The sequence below is a fragment of the Plectropomus leopardus genome, chromosome 5, assembly GCF_026936395.1.
Source record: "Plectropomus leopardus strain MGB_pleo_1.0 chromosome 5, ASM2693639v1, whole genome shotgun sequence".
Lineage (NCBI taxonomy): Eukaryota > Metazoa > Chordata > Actinopteri > Perciformes > Serranidae > Plectropomus > Plectropomus leopardus.
Window position 1 is genome coordinate 12,617,627 of NC_142180.1, and position 12,306 is coordinate 12,629,932.

General features: G+C 41.3%; 1 protein-coding gene across 3 annotated transcripts in view; it reads right to left on the reverse strand.

Annotated features, from left to right (window-relative positions):
* Positions 1-12,306, reverse strand: part of kank4 (KN motif and ankyrin repeat domains 4) — a 90,384-nt gene that overhangs the window by 33,157 nt on the left and 44,921 nt on the right. Inside the window, exon 1 of one of the 3 annotated variants that reach the window (XM_088077532.1) lies at positions 4,515-4,620. The exons of the other annotated variants lie outside the window; for them this stretch is intronic. The gene's annotated coding sequence lies outside the window, so the exon portion shown is untranslated. Of the gene's footprint in view, positions 1-4,514; positions 4,621-12,306 lie in introns of those variants that run through there. 3 annotated transcript variants of the gene reach the window in all.

The window sequence follows — 12,306 nt, forward strand, 5'->3', positions numbered from 1 at the left end:
TGACAGTGCCTGTATTCACAAGGGGCCAGATTGTTTCCTTTTTGCTACACAACATCTGGCTAACAACCCCAGAGAGAAAATGAGAGAGGGAACTTCTGTCTATGGGCTTCATTAAACAGTGGCAAAATTATCCTGCGGGGCTCAAGCAAGCAGACTACTGCTTTATTGTAGGTCAGTTCAGGCTGCTTTTTCCATGAGGAACTGCAAATTAAGATAATGGGCTGTGCTGAATACTTTTCTAGAGAGCCGATCTTTGAGTGGAAAATTAATTTTAATCAAAGTGTGATAAGCACATGTTGTCCTCAAAGTACAATAGTAATAAAAGCAAAAGTAAAAAGCTGGCTACCTCTAGTCATTTGCTGGTTATCAATTATTTGTAGAGCCCAAAAGAGACAAAAAAAGTCATCTATGTGTTGAAAAACTCTATTATTACTGCTTTAGTTCAGCTTACATCAAACACTATGTTCCGTTACTGACTACTGAATAGGAATTTTCTTTCTAAGCTCAGGGCAAACAAAAGGAACCTATGCTTATACAAAAAAAGAAACCAAAAGGCACAAATTGATGGCATTTTAAGTCTATCTTTCTATTCAATTGCGAGTTTCCTCTGCTGCCACATAAGGAAATTAGCTGTAAGGACATCAAACACTGCAGGACCCAAGGATTCCACTTGCATTTAGAAAGATGCCAAAGAATGTACAGGAAGCATGTGGAGGGTGACCTTTGATGTACCTTTTGGTTCAACATGGAAGGATCTGGTTATACTGCTGCCAAATATTCTGTTGCTTTGCATTGATGTGATAGGTATTCTGAAAGAATAACCTTGAGAACGTACTCTGAATACACCTGATCCCCTGAATTTCTTGTCCACACGACTGTGTATACAGACACCCAAGTGTAAATAGAACCGCATCTAAATCCGGCCAGCATTTGGACCACTTGGGGTGGCTTAAATATGTCAAGGTATGTTCACAAAAGGCCTTCACACGTCAACAGCAAATCAATTTGCACCTTGATGTTCAACCTTTCAGCAAGGCTGTAGTGGGCACCGATCACTGCTCAGAATTACACCACACTGCTGCTTTTGTAGGATAAATTAAATAAACTTTAACAGTCAAAATTGTGTTTATCAGATTACAGCTGAATAAGAAGCTTAAAAGGTGAAAGACTGCCATAAAAATGAATGAAAAGCAAAAGCCCTGCTTTTTCTCAAAAGAGTACAGTTACGTTATGCCCCTTTCTGTGATTATTTATTCTGTATTTCAATAAATTGTTGTGGAGCACACGCTGCAAGGGTTCCCATTGACACACTGTGAGTTTGTTGTCGTATGGCTGAGCACAAAGGCTCTGACACACCAAGCCACCAGTGTGCCGTCGGTCAGTATTGGGCCGTAGGTGAACATCTGTCACCCTAGTCTTTGCACCACACTGTTGGCCCTTGTTGGTGTTTTTTTCCTGATGATTCAGCATGTTGAATTGGTGTCAGAGAAAGTTCATTGGTGGATGAAATTACTTTGATTGGCAAACTTGTATATTAACATACTTGTATGTAAGGTAAGATCATTTTTCTTTAGCTATTGAGTTCCCTAGCAGAAACAACTCCTAATGATTCATGTTATTGTTCACTGATGCACAGTTAATCTGCTTCGTTCTTTCAACATTGGATTTTTTTGTCAGTGTACTAACTGTCCAACTAGCGTCAAGACAGTCCTCCTGTTTCCCTTTTTGAATGGCAAGTAGCGCCATCTGCTGGTACGGAAAGTTATTTCCTCTCACGCAGATGCAGAACATATCTTGCTATTTGGCCATCAGTTGTAGTTTGCCGTGTGTTTTTTTGGTATGTTTATGTTCAACTTTTTAGTTGAGACAGAGGCAACGTGAGACAACCCAACAGTTGGTTTCTTCACCGCTATTTCTATGATGTTGGTCTGGTGTGTCTGGGCTAGAACTACTCGATCATGGCAAAAGTAATAATCAATATTATTTCAATTGATATCCCTATTATTTAACAATTATTTAACACAATTATTCCTTGGCTAACTGGGGTATTTCTTTTGAACTGAATTTCTTTTAACATTAAATACAATTAGCCTGGAAAACATGGGAATAAATGAGAATAAATAAATAAAAGTGAAATAAATTTTAAATACATTATGTCATAAGAATTAGCAAAATATATTTTAGCCAGTTAAAAATAATAGCAACTAAACATCTCTTTGCTAAATTCAGACCATTTTTACAACTTTATCTTGCTGTCAGACAGTCCTTAAAGCAACCAGACTCCAATGACAAAGATATTTAATTCAATACAACACAATGAGTCTCTTTCATTATTTTGTTTTGAGAATTGTGGGCCAAAATCATAATTGAAATTAAAATCTGAATGAATCTCCCAGTCTGGGCCTTTAGACAGTGATTTACCTGTGGTTCATAAGTGGTCCCTGCAAACTGAGGTGGCTATATCTGGACTTCTGCATTAAAAACCATCAATCAAATCACCAGTTTTATACTTAGTCATATAAAACCTCGGATAAGTGTTGGAACGATTTTTAAATACAAAGTGAGTGATCACTGGAGGGGAGTGGACATTCTTTTAAATTTTTTTATCATTTTGGAGAGTGTTTTGAAAAGGCTGTTCCTGGTGGTAGAAATAGTGTAGATTGAAGTCTAAAATAGATTTTAACTTTATCTGCATTAGCTTCGACATGACTGTAGCGTCACCACCCTTGTCCTGCTTCTGCCTCGTCTGTCAAAGCACAGATAACCCTTATGCCATGCCCTCCCTGCAACTGTTTTCTTATCAGCCTATCGCTCAATCGCTTCATCCCTCCGTACACAGTGAAAGCATCTTCCTTTCTCAGGCGGCTCTCCTCATGCCCTCATGGTATTCCAGCACAAGCAGCAGCTGCCTGCTTTCATTAGCGATAAGGGAAGTGACACACCATCTATTATTCATCGGAGCGCACAGCCAACCCCTTCTAGCTGCAGCTACGTTAGCACTAAGGCTACTTCCGCTCATGGAAGTTAATGAGAATGGTAAAGTAACTGCTACCGCTAATTAGCATGTGGGGGTATTGGACTATTCCTGTGTCAACATTAGCAGATGTTAAAATGGGTCGAAAAGGGTGGTGACAAGTGATAAAATGAGCGGTGACAGTTGGAGATGGGTGGCAGAGTAAGGGATGGCAGAGAGATAGAGGAAAAAAAAGAGGAGAAAGTGGTGGTGAAAAAATGTGAGAAATAGACAAGACATTGGCAGAGGAAGATGTGCAGCCAAGGATGGCAGATATGGGGAGAAAAAGGAAGGGAAAGAGAGGTGTGCTGTACGTTGCAACAAACAAGTAGATCACTTACAGTGCTGCCATGTCACATTACATCCCCCTCTCCTCACCATGACAGGTAAAAACAACTCACACACGCAAACACCAAACATGGATAAAATATTTAAATGTACAGAAAGTTTTGGCTGATGTATCAAAACACTCTCACGGAAACGTGGATTATAAATAAATCTGGGTCCCCCTGCTCATTAATTACTGCTTTCTACTTACACAGCCAAAACAGATGACACACATACACACACATGCAATCAGGAATTTCTAACAGAGTCGGGCAAACATGAAATAAGACATTTTTGCATGAAGGCACACACAAACACAATTTATACCCCCTCACAGTCACACACCCCCTGGTGATAAAGAGCCCGCCTGACACCAACAGAGTGTGAAGCCAGGCAGGCGACGGCTGTGCAGCACAGTCTGCAGAGCAGGCAGGACCACTCTGGGAAGAAATCATCACTTCTAAATTCACACTCTATTGATCTACACATGATGACAGCCACCCAGCTCGACTTCCACTCGCGCCACCACGTGCACACACACACACACACACACACACATGTAGGAGAACACAGATCAGACGCAGTCAGATACCGCTTTGGTAAAAAAAGAGTTGGCTGAATGCCACAGAGTCGCTCAATACTCATTTCACTGTGTTGCATGTATGTGTGTGTGTGTGTGTGTGTGTGTGTGTGTGTGTGTGTGTGTGTGAACGTCTGAATGCATGCATGTGTGTTGCCTGATTGACTTGGCCTGCCCATTTATTCCCCCCGCATTGTGTCAGCTGCCAAAGCTGTGTGAGCAGTACTAACATTCTGCGGATAGAAAAACACCATGCTGCCTCTCTCTCTCTCTCATGCACTTACACATTCATGCAAACACACACACACACACTGTCTCTTCACACTCTATGTCACACATCCCAGGCAAAAACATGTGACCCATGTTCTACCCTGCAAAAATAGGCTGGGAAAGAGGGAGTGAGAAAAGAGAGGTGAGGTGGTTCAGAGAAGATGAGCAATGGGAGGTAAAGAAAATGGAATTATGGTGGATAAAGAGAGCAAATTGCTCATGAGAGAAAAAAGAAAATAAGGAGAGGACACGGGCAAACAAGGAAAAAATGGGAAGATGAGTCAGAAAAATAACTGAATTCTCATAGGGTGTTTTGCTTCTCACCTGCCATGCAGCTTCACTCACCTCGTGTCCTTCCTCTTTCTGTGAGTGCTACTGACCCTGTCTTTCTTTTAACCTCAGCAGGGAAAGAGACAAAAAAATGAAAAGAGGAGGGTGGAGGGTGGAGGGTGGGAAAGGGGTGGAGGTGTTGGCAGAGATGGTGCTGAGGGGTGGAGGGAAGAAAAGACGCTCTCTAGCTCTCTTAGTATGATAGATTCACCGGCCTGCCCACTGCAACCGACTGGCCCAGAAAAAAAAATAACACCCTAAAAGATAAATAGGCTCATCGGAGAACGCACACGCAAACATGGTAATCAACAACCACTCTCTGTGTTGATAGTGCAGCAGCTTCGAGTTTGTAGTTTGTAGATGCGTGTCTATAGCAAGAGATTTCCTGAAGTGCAAATCACCACAAGGGAGACTTGAAGTAAAGCAGTCCTGTGTGTAATTGTGTGTATCAGGGTTCCCACCATCAGGGAAAACCTGGAAAAGTCATGGAATTTCATAATCACATTTTCCTGGCCTGAAAAAAAATCATGGAATTAGTCAAAACTAGTTTAAACTAGATTATTTTTTGTGATACATCACAGAATTTCAGCTGTTAATCGTGATAAATAGCATTTTTTAATGTTTAATGTTTTCAATTCCATTATTTTGCATTTCAAAACAGTTTGAAGTCCATATTGGTGAATACAGTAATTCGTACCAGATTGTAGTGATTAGGAATCAAATTACAGCAAAAACCTTCATGGGAGTGGCACTAAGTGAGCATGTCTGTGAAGGGGAGACTCATGGGTACCCACAGAACCCATTTTCATTCAGATACTTAAGGTGAGAGGTCAAGGGACACCCGCATTGTTCCATTGCCAAAATTTACCCTAACTTTTGAATTTCAACCCCTTTCTGAGAATCTAGAATGACATTCTTAGTACCACTGGATTCATTGGGTCATATGACACCAGTATCATTAACTCTAGCTTTAAAACTCAGCCTGGTACAGCCTCTTAAAGATGGAATTGTCGGCCCAATTATTGCGCTTAAAAAGATAACACATTAATTACGGACCTTAATCACAACGCGTGATTAACGCGATTAACGCGTTCCTGCTGACAGCCCTAGTAAAAAACATTGAAAGTCTTGGGAAAGTCATGGAATTTTGTTGCATGTAATGTAATTGTTACAGTAATCTTCTGTGGGGATAACCTTCCATGAAATGTAACACAACTGCAAATGTATTTTCTGCAGCTGAAGATGTTTGGTAATTTTCTCCCTGCGCTCTTCTCTCCCTTTATGTATGTCAGCTAGCTGAAATTATGTGTGAAAATAGCTTGGTTGAAAAACGCTGGGCAAGTGGGGTAAGAAGATAAAACGCATTATGGGTCCTTGAAAAGTCCTGGACAAGTTTTGAAATTTTGGTAATCAAAATATGCAGGAACCCTGGTGAATTAAAACTTTTTTGTGCACAGACTTGTGTTCATTCATGCATCTGCTGTGTTTCTGTGGTATGTGCATGTGTATGTGTATTTAGCCCACAGGCACGAGACCTGCCCCGCAGTGAACTCCCACCATGCACCAGTCTAATTATTACTGGAGGACTTTAAGTTAGCTCCCCGCTGTGCTGCCACAGGGCCACATGAGGCCAGCTTTGACCAGGTTGAGCTCCACACAACATCAAAAGTGCTTTTTAGAAGCATCAAAACTAGCTTCACTGAGGTATAATCTCTGTGAAATTTAAAGAGTAAACCCCCTAGTTAGCTCTGTTCATCTCAATAACAGAAAGCAGTCTAATGAGTAAACCCTGGCTGGACCATTCGGCTCTGTAGTGTAAATGAGGTAAATAATTAACAGTCTTTAAATAGGCTAACTGCCCAGGCTAATAGTTCCTATCTCTTATCTTGCTCCTGCACCGATCCCTCAGACCACCAAAGCCAATTCCCCTCTCAGAGTGTGTGGAACACATTTTAAAAGCAAACATCCACCTTAAATGGCTCGGCAGCAAAGCACACTAAAATATAGCCTCCACACTTTGGCTTGACATGCCATGTGAGTGCAGGGATATACAGAGCACATGAAATATTCACACAGATATATGGTGTAGCTGCAGCAATGCCAGGCGTCTAAATAAAACCCATCTGAATGGATGATTCTGAGGCCCCAGGGTTCATTTTAATTAAGACAGAGGGGAGAGAAGTTGACACTCGCACTGCTGATAGCCGAACTGCTAATTTGCACTTTAATTGTGTCATAAATTACTTTGTTTACTTTGATGATGCCGTTTGTAATAATGGCTAAATAAGAGTACGGGAAACAGAACATGTGAGGATGTCTGTGAGTGTGTGGTGGGGCTGATCGAGCGAACACCATATGGCACATAAATAGGACTGTAGTACAGTAACAACGGAATCCAATACACATTTAATAAGAGGAACATAAATTAAATAAAGTCCTTCAGCACTAGCTTGGAAGGAGCTTTCAGAATGCTTCCTGCTCATTATTATAAAACTGATAAAAGAAGATGTTACTTTCTTTCTTAAGACTTGCACAGAGAACCTCTTGTCAGACAAAAACTTAGACAATGTTCACATCTGAGGCTAAATCCTCCCCTAACCCTATGTGTCCAACATTCTGCATAAAATCAGCTCACATCCTTTCATCTAAAGCAGCGGACTGAAAGAGGGTGTAATGTGGCCTAGAGGGTTAAGCTTCCCTCTTGCCGATCACATGAACCGTCTCCTGTCAGGAGGGATCAGATCGCACCTCAGACCCCGAGGATGTCTAGAGTCTCACTCTTCTCTTGTCTTTTTCCCTGCGTGCCGAGGTTAGACAATGTCTGTCCCGTCTTGCTTGTTCTTATGTTAAAAGGAATGAAAATGTCAAAATAGTGGTCTCTGAATCAAACAGTGGTGTGGGGTAAGATTCTGCCTAAAGTATCTCTTTGTCTTGAGATCGGGAATATGGAGCATGAAATTGAATGGTGGTTTGGTCCTGCAGCCACAGGGTATTAGACTGAAAGTGATCATGGCGGAGGGATTCACATGACCACATGACCCTGGAGACCTTTGGGTAAACAGCTCCTGGAAGGGTTTCCCAAGGCAAGGCAACATGCCTAAAGGTTGGGTGAGGCTTGAAATGAAGTAGTTTGTAGTATGTCTTCTGGCCACATCTTATGGTCCAGACACAACAAACCAACATCAAAGAACTACTGACAACAAAAGCCGACTGTCGTATCACCTCACAGCATCTAAGTTAGCCAAAAAGTTGCACTTGAATAAACTAGCAAGACTGCAGCCGGCGGCCAACCAGCATATACGTTATGCGACTGCATGAGAGGAATTTAACCATGCCAGCAGATAGCAGTAGTCTGTATCAGTCTTTCAAAAGGGAAATGGGAAGACCAGCAGGACAGATTTAAGATGCTAGTTAGCCAGTTGGCACATTAACAACACAGCCTGATGTTGAAAGAACAAAGCATATTTACTGTTGGTACAATAGCATTATGAAGTATTTCTGCCATCAATCCATCCATCCATTTTCTTCCGCTTAGCCGGGGTCGGGTCGCGGGGGCAGTAGCCTAAGCAGGGAAGCCCAGACTTAACCTCTTCCCGGCCACTTCGTCCAGCACTTCCCGGGGGACCCCGAGGCGTTCCCAGGCCAGCTGTGAGACATAGTCTCTCCAGCGTGTCCTGGGTCTTCCCCGGGGCCTCCTACCGGTGGGACGTGTCCTGAACACCTCACCAGGGAGGCGTCCTGGAGGCATCCTAATTAGATGCCCGAGCCACTTCATCTGGCTCTTCTCAACGTGGAGGAGCAGCGGCTCTACTCCGAGCTCCTCCCGGATGACCGAGCTTCTCACCCTATCTCTAAGAGAGAGCCCAGCCACCCTACGGAGGAAACTCATTTTCGGCCACATTTCTGCCCAAGAACTGAATTACTAAAAGAATAATTTAATTGGGACAAGTTTGACAAGTTTCGATAGACTCCACTGTCTCTGATACCAATTCAACATACTAAATCATCTGAAGAAAAGCTGCCAAAGATCAACAGTGCACGACACATGACAAGCACTACGTTCTGTCGGTGACGCTCATGATGGCCCGGCATTGACCGATGGCCGGCTGACTGTTAGCTTGGAGTTTTTTGGGCCCTGAAGGAGAAAATGTTTGCAGTTGTTCTGAATGGCTGGACTCAAAGGCAGGGTGAAAACCTGGCCATTACTGATGAAATAATCATTTGAATATGGGAATAACAGCACACATCTTTCCCAGAGGCATTCATAGCGTTGCATATGTTTGTACATACCAACAGTGATGGAAGTAATTTATGTAAAGAATGGGAAAACAGAGCTGGGTTCACATCCTGTGTGCTTTCTCACCTCTGCTCAGCTGGTCAGTCACTGCATAAAGTGAGCATACTTGTCAGATTCAGAAAATTACAAAAATACACACTGTCTGCACAATTTCAATGTCTGAAAAATTGTAGGAGGAGGGGGTTTCAGATGTCATTTGACCATCCAACAAGCTCTTTCGCCAAAGTTAATTGTTGACCTGAGAGTGATCAAAGCTACAAAACCTGGGAAAGAGTAACTTTGGAGATCGGGCCCCCCTTTTGGGGGTGAGGCCTTTGTGGAGAACTTGCAAGTGAGCGTCTTGTGGCCAGGCTCATTAGACCTGGTGTGCTTAGTAGGCTAAAGAATCCACATGTTGCCATCCCGATGCCTCCATCAACAGGACAGCATAATTTTTCTGCGCCTTTCAAACCTGTTACAAATCACCGTTGGAAAATAAATATGTTTTCTGAGCTGACAACTCTGTCGCTATGGTTTGATTAGATATAGGTTTAGGGAAGGATCACAGTTTTGGTTTCAAATAAGCACCAAGTTAAGGTTAGAAGACCTCTGCTGTCATGGTTACAATAAAAACCACATGGTTGAGACTATGGAACAATTGTGGTGCCTTACAAAAAGACAAGGTTGAAATGGAAAACAAACTGTCTACCATATTAAAGTCCAATATTTTGTTGACCACCCACCTAAATTTAATCTGTACATGTTTTTTTCTCTATAATATTGTCTATATTAATACCACCCGATTTCTCTGTGCTCCGGTTATAACTGAAAGGAAAAGGCTAAGGGTACACTGTATGGACAGTCAGGTGGCCGGGGATGGCAGGGTCCGAAATCCTGGTGGCAGAGATCTTTTGTTGCTTGTCTGAAACAGAACATTAACTCTGGAAGTGTATTGCTGTATATCAGCAGTCTCACTGCTCAATTGTGGGCAGAAACACAGTTAAAATGTTAAAATAACAACAGGCAGCGTTATGCAAAGTCTGGCACCCCAGGATTCTGCAAAAGCATGTGTTAGAATGTGTCTGGCTGTGTGTGAAAACCTAAAAATGTTTAACTGCAGCACTCCACAGCTCATAAACATACATTTCAGTATAACAACTACAAGTCATATGCAGACTGTTTTTATAATCATGGGAGTACAAAGAAAATAATGCATTTGTAATATGCAGAATGTGATAATAACAAATGGCTGTGGCCACTGCCAGGGACCGTCATCACTCAGCATCAGCCTAAGTTTTGCTCCTACTATTTCTTCAACTCACCTGAAATCAGGTTATGTTGTCAAATATTTTGACTTTGCCTGCATTTTTTTCAAATGATCTTTTTCTTGGAAAAGCAACTAATCTGATCTTTCATAATACTGAAAGAAATACTCCTACTCCTACTAATCATTTTAAATACCTTCGGTGTCTGGTAACATAATTTGGTGTGCTATTGTTACAGTTTCAAGTTCACTGGCAGCTTGAGATTTATGCCAAGTGTTGCAACACACAATTATCTGTGCAAGTGTAGCCTGCGGTGTGTGTGTGTGTGTGTGTGTGTGTGTGTGTGTGTGTGTGTGTGTGTGTGTGTGTGTGTGTGTACATGTACAGTGTGTCTGAGTGGATGCAAGTGTGAAAAAAATCAAACTGTTTTTACTGGCAAAGCTCACAGCTTTCAAACAACATCAAATCCAACAGCTTGAAGCCTTCTGGGAAAAAAAAAAGTTTTATTCCCAAAATGAACTAAATACACTAAAGCACAAGCATTCTGATTTGTCTGCGCACCCCCATTTGCCAAATGAAATTATGAGTTGGGTTTTTAAAATATGAAAAGTCATAATCAGGGAGTGCCTGTTTAATAAACTGAAAAAAACACACATGGTGAGATAAAAATTAAAATCCAGTTTTACTCAAATTCAGCATTTCTTTTAGAAACTGTCCTCATTTAGTACTAGTAATGTGTAATCATTCATCAATGAGACCATGTTTTGCCTGGGGCTTCATAACATTTCAGTTAAACCCTCTGTGGCAATACATCAATGTTTAGGCTTGCCATTCTTTTCATAGTTTTACAGTGTGTCTCATTCATCAAGCTAAATACTGTATATGTTTTGAACAGACATTCCTCTTGTGATCTACGTTATCAAGCAAATATGTTGGCTTACCACATCTGTAAAACTGATTTTATTTATACAGGCATCATTTTTTCAATATTTGAAACATAGGTTGTGTATTACTGAGGCAATACATCATTGCTTTTATATGCACATGGTATCAAATATCTCTTTCTAGCAGTTAAACATTCAAGACCATATATAGTCTAGTCTTACCTTGCACCACCGACAGACATGATATCATTGGCTATCATCCCTGACAAAAAAAAAGAACTAGTGCTACATTTTTTCTTTGTTTTCATTGCTTGGTTTTGTCATTCCTGCAAGGAAGATGCATATACAGACACGGAGATACACTTTGAAAAAGTGTTGCCTGCACGTTCTCCTCACATGATTTAGGCTTTGAAAAACAGCCTCTCCTGGATCAAATTTTCAGCTGTGTGTATGTGAGAGTGGGTTACTTTGTGTATCCCAAATGGGGAATGGAGAAGCAAGAATATGGCATGGCTTTAGAACTTTCTGAATGTTGAAATTTTGTCAAAAATTCAGTTAGGAGTAGAAGTTTGACTTTTGACATTTGAGATGTGGACTGAGCAGTAAATGGGAATTTCTCCATTTACTGCAGGAAGAAAACAACCCACTATCCAAAAGAAAACTATTGACAGTTCCTCTGGGATATTTTTTCCCCTAATATCTACAAGATGCATAATGGCTGTGAGATTGGACCCAGACTAAATCCACTATTTTCAGGGTTTACCTGATCTCTCAAGAAATACCTCTGTAACTGTAACAGCAAATATCCATTACTAAAACGGTTTTAAGATGGAAAAAACAGCAAATCAAGCTATGACCAGGATTTTCCACTGAGTGTGTGTGTGTGTGTATACTGTAAATTTTTGTGTGTGTGGCTGGCAGACATCCTGAGGAAGGCCAGTTGCTGATAAGGCCTCTGGCAGGGAAAGGACTGTTTATACGTTGAAACAGACGCCCACTGAACTGACCACAGCACACACCTCACTGCACAGCTCAAGCAGCAATGACCTGAGCTTTGGTGAACACTGTGCACAAGTATGTGTGTTTAAGTGTGCATGAGAAACATAGAAATCACGAGAAAGTGAGACAAAAAGAATATTTAGTCTTAACTATGGAAGACTGCTTATTGATCCAGAACTTGGAGCCTTTTTTGTATGTTTGCATCAAGCTGCAACATCCAGAGCTAAATATTGTCACTTTTGTTGTCACTATTGTCAAAAAAAGCAAGATGTTTTGACTAAAATGCAGAACTCAAGACTTCAAAATGCTCCACAAACCAATAAGTGATGTTGAGGTGGTCGCATCCATTATTTTTAAAGTCT